Here is a 6,574-nt window from a genome sequence, read left to right as displayed (position 1 = left end):
GAAGATTATTGAATATACCATGGACTGCTTGGAGAACAAACAGGTTCATCCTAAAGAGGATGAGAACTGGCTGCCCCTTGGAGGAAGGGATTCTGAAACTTCATCTGACATACTTTAGACATGTTGTAAGGAGGGACCAGTCCTTGGAGAGGGATGTCATGCTTGGGAGGGTGAAGGAACAGTCCAAGAGAGGAAGACCATTGATGAGATAGATTGATTCAGTGGTTGGGGTAATGGGAGTAGGTGTGTTGGAGACATTAAGATTGGCGCAGAATATTGCAGGGTTTAGGGCTATTTTGCATAGGGTTGCTATGAGTCTCAGGTGACTCGATGGCACATAAGAACAACAGCAACATACAGATATGTACATACAAGCAGTTGATTTTGGAATCTCTGATGACAGTTCATAGCAAGTTGTGCAGCCAACTCAAAGGCTGTTAAACTTTGGTTGTTAAAATCCACCAGCAGTTCTGCTGCAGAAAAACAGGCAGTGTCCACCTATTGTGATTTAGGACTCAAGAAGCTTGATGGATGATTGGAGCCAGCTTGATGGCAATGAGTGAATGAGTCATTGATCAACATAATCAGCATCTTCTGAAACCTGCAGCTGTGAGAAGCTCCACTAGGAGGCAGTCACTGTTGAATTGGGGATGAATGTTAGTCATCACCTTGTGTGGAGTTAGGCCATGCTGGAATCTTGGTGTACCTGCTGCTTCAAATTAAAAGTAAAATTAAATTACACATAGAGATGGAGATGCTAGGAAATAATAAAATTTATACTATTAATAATTTTCTTCTGCCAGTAATGTTCTTAAGACAGATAAAAACTACTGTTTTATATGAAGCTGGATATAAAACATTCAATTCTTTTGTGTTCTCACTCACATAAATTTTAAAATGTTTTCTCTTTTCCTACACAACTGTAGTTATTACTTTTGTAAGAAGTTTTTTTATATCAAAGAATCAAAGAAGCATGTCTCAAAGGGAGAAAATATTTGGTTTATGGTTATGTTTTTGCTTTTTTCAAGTGTTATCTTTCTAAGTTTTGCACCCTGCAAAACTGGATGTTTAACTGCAGTTATTTATGATTTATGTGTGTTAAAATGCCTATGGGCCAAATACAAGAAAATAATAATTTCTGTGTTTTTATTCCTCTCTCAGCTTCATAAGTTATATTGAACGAAATTGAATATCACATTGCCGTTAAAATTCACCCTTGAGCGAAGACTAAGATTAGAGATTTTTTTTTCAGATTGAAGGAAAGAAAACTGCTCAAAAGGTTGAGTGGAATGAAAAAAAGGGGATTTCTAACAGGAAGTTTTTATAACTTTAATAAATATATTCAAAGAGTCACACATATGTAACAACTCTAAGGAATGAAATCACTTTGCCATCAAGAGCCTCTTAGAAGTTTCAGTGTCTCAGGTTTTTGGATAAAGTACAAACAACACCAACTGTTTCAAAAGAAAAAATGTGATTCTAAAAGCACTTAAGTTCTCAACAAAAGGCATTTACACAGGGATGTTAAACAAATAATTTTGAGTAATAAGAAAAACTACTAGTAGGGTAAACATTTAACTGCCAAAAGTTAATTTTTCACATTCATAGAGAATGTTGCTATACAAATTTGCTACACAAAATATCAAAATGTAATAACAGCCACAAAATAATTTTTAAAACGGCAGAAACACAGATCATGTCCCACTCATGGTTATGATCAAAGACAGACAACACCAGAGCAAAGAGAATAAGGAAGATAAATGTGCCTGGTTTTGAGACCTGTCCATTTACAAATAGGTGCAAACAGGCTCAGAAAATGGGGAAATGTCTCCTTTTCAATTATCCGTGTTATTTGTAGGACATGACGTTTTTGCAAAGGAGATTCACTCCGCACAGCTTATATATTTCCCCAGTATTGCCATAATGAGCATGGGATACACGAGTCTCTGTTCTGACACTTAATAGCTCTGTGATTTTACCGACTCATTTTTCCTTTGTGAGCTTCAGTGCAATCATCCATTCATCTGTAGGACAAAGAAAATAATGTTCTCTCTCCCGATTTTAAAAAAAACACACCGCCATTCGGAGGATCAAGAGGATCAAAGAAGATTGAGATGAACAGAAGAGTATTTAAAAACATACAGTGCTCTATTGTTGTTATTGTTGCTGTATTAGTAATGTTAAAAATGTTGTTATTTTATACACTCTGGTGGTCTAGTGGTAAGAAGTTTTGCTGCAATTCCTAAGGATGTGGTTCAAATCCACCAAATTGCTCTGCAGGAGAAGGATGAGGAATCTCCTCTAGTGTCATTATTTGCTCTTAAAGCTCACGGAAAGGTCAGCTATGGGTTGGTTATGACTCGATGGTACACAACACCACCACCAGTGCAATATAGAGAACTCTGGTGGCCTAGTGATAAGAAGCTGGGTTACAATCCTGAAAGCACACAGTTTGAATTCATCAGCTACTCCACCAGAGAAGAATAGGTAATTTCCTCCTGTATGATTAACCGTCTCAGAAAACCCACTGGAGGATCAGCTATGAGTTGGTTTCAACTCAATGGTACACAACAATAACCAATACAAAATGGATTGCCTCTCAACACCAAGAAAACAAAGATTCTCACCACTGGGCCAATAAGCAGTATCATGATAGATGGAGAAAAGATTGAGGTTGTTAACAAGCAAAACGCTTTGGCACTAGCAGTCAGGAAATGAAAAGATGAGTTGCATTGGAAAAATCTGCTATCAACGGCCTCTCTAGAGTGCTAAAGTGCAACCATGTCAGACTAGATGCTAAGGTGCACTTGATCCACCTCTTGGTTTTTGAGATCTGAGCAATAAACAAGGATGATAGAAGAATAATTGATGGCTTTGAGTTGTGGTGCTGGAAAAGAATATTGAACATGCCATAGACTGCCAAGAAAACAAGCAGTTCTATCCTGGAGAAATGAAACCAGGTTGTTCCTTGGAGGCAAGGATTTTGAAACTCCATCTTATATTCTTTGGTTGCTAGGAGGGACTAGTCATTGGAGAAGGAAATCGTATATGAAAGGGTAGAGAGTCAGCACAAGAGAGGAAGACCCTACATGAGATTGATTGACACGGTGTTTATGGCAATGGAGTCAGTTGTGTCATAGATGGTGATGTTGGCTCAGGATATAGCAGGGTTCAGAGCCATAGGGTCTCTACAAGTCATAGTGGATTCAATGGCATACAACCACAACAACAACCCACAATACCCATCCCACATAATATGTTGTTGGAGAGGAAATCTGAAATAAACATGATCAAATAAGAAAGCAAAGATGTTACTATAGCTTTGAATCATACAGATTCATTATAAACAGAAAGGAAAAAAAAACTCTCCTCCATCATCAAGTCAGAACTGACTCATAACTAACCCTCCAGGCAGGTTTTCATGGACTTTTAGACATATGGGAGGAGACTGTTGACCTTTCTCCAAGGGACCCACGGGTATTTTCAAACAGCCAGCGAGGCTACACCTTTTGGGTTTGCAATGCAACTATCCATTTGGCAACCTTAGGTCCACAGGAAAGGAGAGTAAGTTTTGCCTTTAAAAAAGTGCCAAATCCTCTCTAAAAGGAAAAAGTGTAGTGGAAACAGTATGTAAAATAGGGGTAATCCACTGATTACCTTCATGACACCTCAGTGGAAAGGCTAGTATACAACTCCTAGTGGCAAAAAGGAGAAAGAGGACACATAACCTAAATGTCTTTGAAAGAGCAAGGAAGAGTAGGCTTAGGAGTGCAATCCAGTGGAATGATAAACTGTATATAAAGCTGATTTCCTCCTGTCACTATCAATTCTGTAGAATTATATTGCTCTCTCTGTCAAAGAAAAAAACTATTAAAAGTGAAATTGACTCAGAAAACCCACTCTAACTACACAGAGAAAAGCAAATTCATTCCTTCCCATTGGCTTATCTGTACACAGGATGACATAGGGAGAAGGTGTGAAATTACAAACAAAAAGGAAATGAAACAACGAAAAAGTTTTCTCTTTGGAAATCATACCCATGGTGCAAAAGCTTTTCAGCACTCTTCTTCAACACCATAACCCAAAGTCTTCTATTTGTCTATCGTCCTTATTCATTGTCCAACTCTCAGATGTGTAGCAAGTGATTGAAAAGACAATGGCCTGAATCAGGTGCACCTTAGTCTTCAAACTGATATCATTACTCTTCAGTATTATAGAGAGTTCCCTGACAGTGGCTTTGCTCAAAGCAATATGTCTCCTTATCTCCTGACTGCTAGTGTCAAGAGTGTTGATTGATCCAAGCAAGAAGAAATCATGAACAACTTCAATTCTTATTCCACGTATTATGATGTTGCCCACTAGCTCAGTCATAAGGACCATTGTTTTCTTGATGTTAAGATGCAATCTATATTGAAATTTGTAGTCTTTGGTCTTCTGTAACAAGTGCGTCATGTTCCTTTTGCTTTCAGAAAACAAGGTTATGTCATCTCCACAATGTAGGTTGTTGATGATGTTTCCTCCAATCCTGAAGCCACATTCTTCTGTATGGGGTCTGGATTCACAAATTTTTTTGCTCAGCATACAGATTGAATAGGTATGGAGAAAGGATATAACCCTGAAACACACCCTTCCTACTTTTATATAATGCATTGTTCTCTTGTTTCTTTCAGACAACTGCATTTTGATCTAGGTATAGGTTTTGCATGAGCACAATTAAGTCTTCTGAGATACCCAATCTTCTCAACCCTAGGCATACTTTGTTGTGACTCACACAGTTAAGTGTTTTTGCATAGTCAATAAAACACAAATAGACATTCTTCTGATAGTCTCTGCTTTCAGCCAGGATTCATCTGACACCAGCAACGATATCCCTGGTGCCACAACCTCTTCTAAAACCAGTTTTAATTTCTGGAACTTCCCTGCAAATGTACAGTTCCAGATGTTTCTGGATGATCTTCTACAATATTTTGCTTGCAAGTGATATTAATAATTTTGTTTCATAATTTCCACATTCTGTTGGGTCATCTTTCTAAAGAATGGAAAGAAATATAGATCTCTTCTAGTCAATCGGCCAGATGACTGTGCTCCAAACTTCCTAGCATTGACTTTACGTCCAAGGTTTCATGTTAGTTGAAACGTCTCAATTGGAATTCCATTGATTCCTGGGGCTTTATTTTTTGCCAGTGTCTACAGAGCAGCTTGAACTTCTTCTTTCCTTACCACTGACTCTGATTCGAAATGGCCCATGCCAGTCCGTTTTATTTCATTAATACCTAGAATGGCAACTTTGATGCTTTCCATTTCATTGTTTACAACTTCAAATTTTCCTACATTCATACCCCATACATTCATGTTATGATTATTAATGATTGTTTACAGCTGTTTCTCCCCATATATAAGTAATTTCTCATTCAAATTGTCAGCCCCAGTCTGGTCAACTGACTGGAAGAGATCCATATTTATTCCCATTCCAAAGAGAGGTGACCTGACAGAGTATAGAAATTATCAAACAATATCATTAATATTACATGCAAGTAAGATTCTGCTGAAAATTATCCAAAACAACTGGAACAGCACATCAACAGAGAACTTCTAGATGTGCAGGCTGGGTTTAGAAGAGGCTGTGGTAGTAGGGAAAATATAGCTAATGTTATTAGATGGATCTTGACTGAGAGCAGAGAGTACCAGAGGAATGTCTGTGTTTCAATGACTGCAAAGGCATTCAACTGTGTGGATCACAACAAACTATGGCTTACTCTGCAAAGAATGGGAATCCCGGAACACTTGATTGTGCTTATATGAAACCTATACTTGGACCAGGAGGCAGTCAGAACAGAGCAAGGATGTATGGTTCAAGATTGAGAAGAGTGTAACACCAGAGATATTTCCTATCTCCATATCTTCTCAATTTATATGTGGAACAGATTATCCAGCAGGCTGTGCCCTATGAAGAGGAACGTTGTGTCAGGATTAGAGGAAGACACATCAACAACCTGTGTTATGCAGATAACCCAACCCTACTCTCTGAAATTGGAGAGAACCTGAAGTGCCTGCTGCAGAAGGTCAAGAACTACAGCCTTCAATATAGATTGAATCTCGACATCAAGAGAACAAAGATTTTCACCACTAAACCAATTGGCAGCATCATAAGAGACAATAAAGTAATTGAGATTGTTAACAGCTTCAGTTTGCTTGGTTGCACCATCAACACTCTTGGTACCAGCCGCCAGGAAATCAAAAGATGAATTACGCTCTTGAGTCACACCTGCGCAGCTGGCAAGTCTTTTGTGGCCTGGTCTTGGACCCTGCTCTCGCCTCTTTGGTACTTGGAACCCTTTTCATCAAGATGCCTGAGGAAGTGCACCATGTAGAAGAGGAGGTGGAGACCTTTGCTTTTCAGGCAGAGATTTCCCAACTTATGTCTCTTATCATCAGTACCTTTCTATTTCAAGGAAATTGACCTCTAGTGCTTCTGATGCATTGGACAAGATTTGCTATGAGAGCCTGACAGACCCTTCCAAGTTGGACAGTGGGAAAGAGCTGAAAATTGACATCATCCCTAACCCCCAGGAAC

The sequence above is a fragment of the Elephantulus edwardii genome, unplaced genomic scaffold (genome assembly GCF_000299155.1).
Source record: "Elephantulus edwardii isolate Elephantulus edwardi_28Jun2011 unplaced genomic scaffold, EleEdw1.0 scaffold00010, whole genome shotgun sequence".
NCBI lineage: Eukaryota > Metazoa > Chordata > Mammalia > Macroscelidea > Macroscelididae > Elephantulus > Elephantulus edwardii.
The sequence above is the reverse complement of the archived record's forward strand: the minus strand, read 5'-3'. Positions refer to the sequence as shown.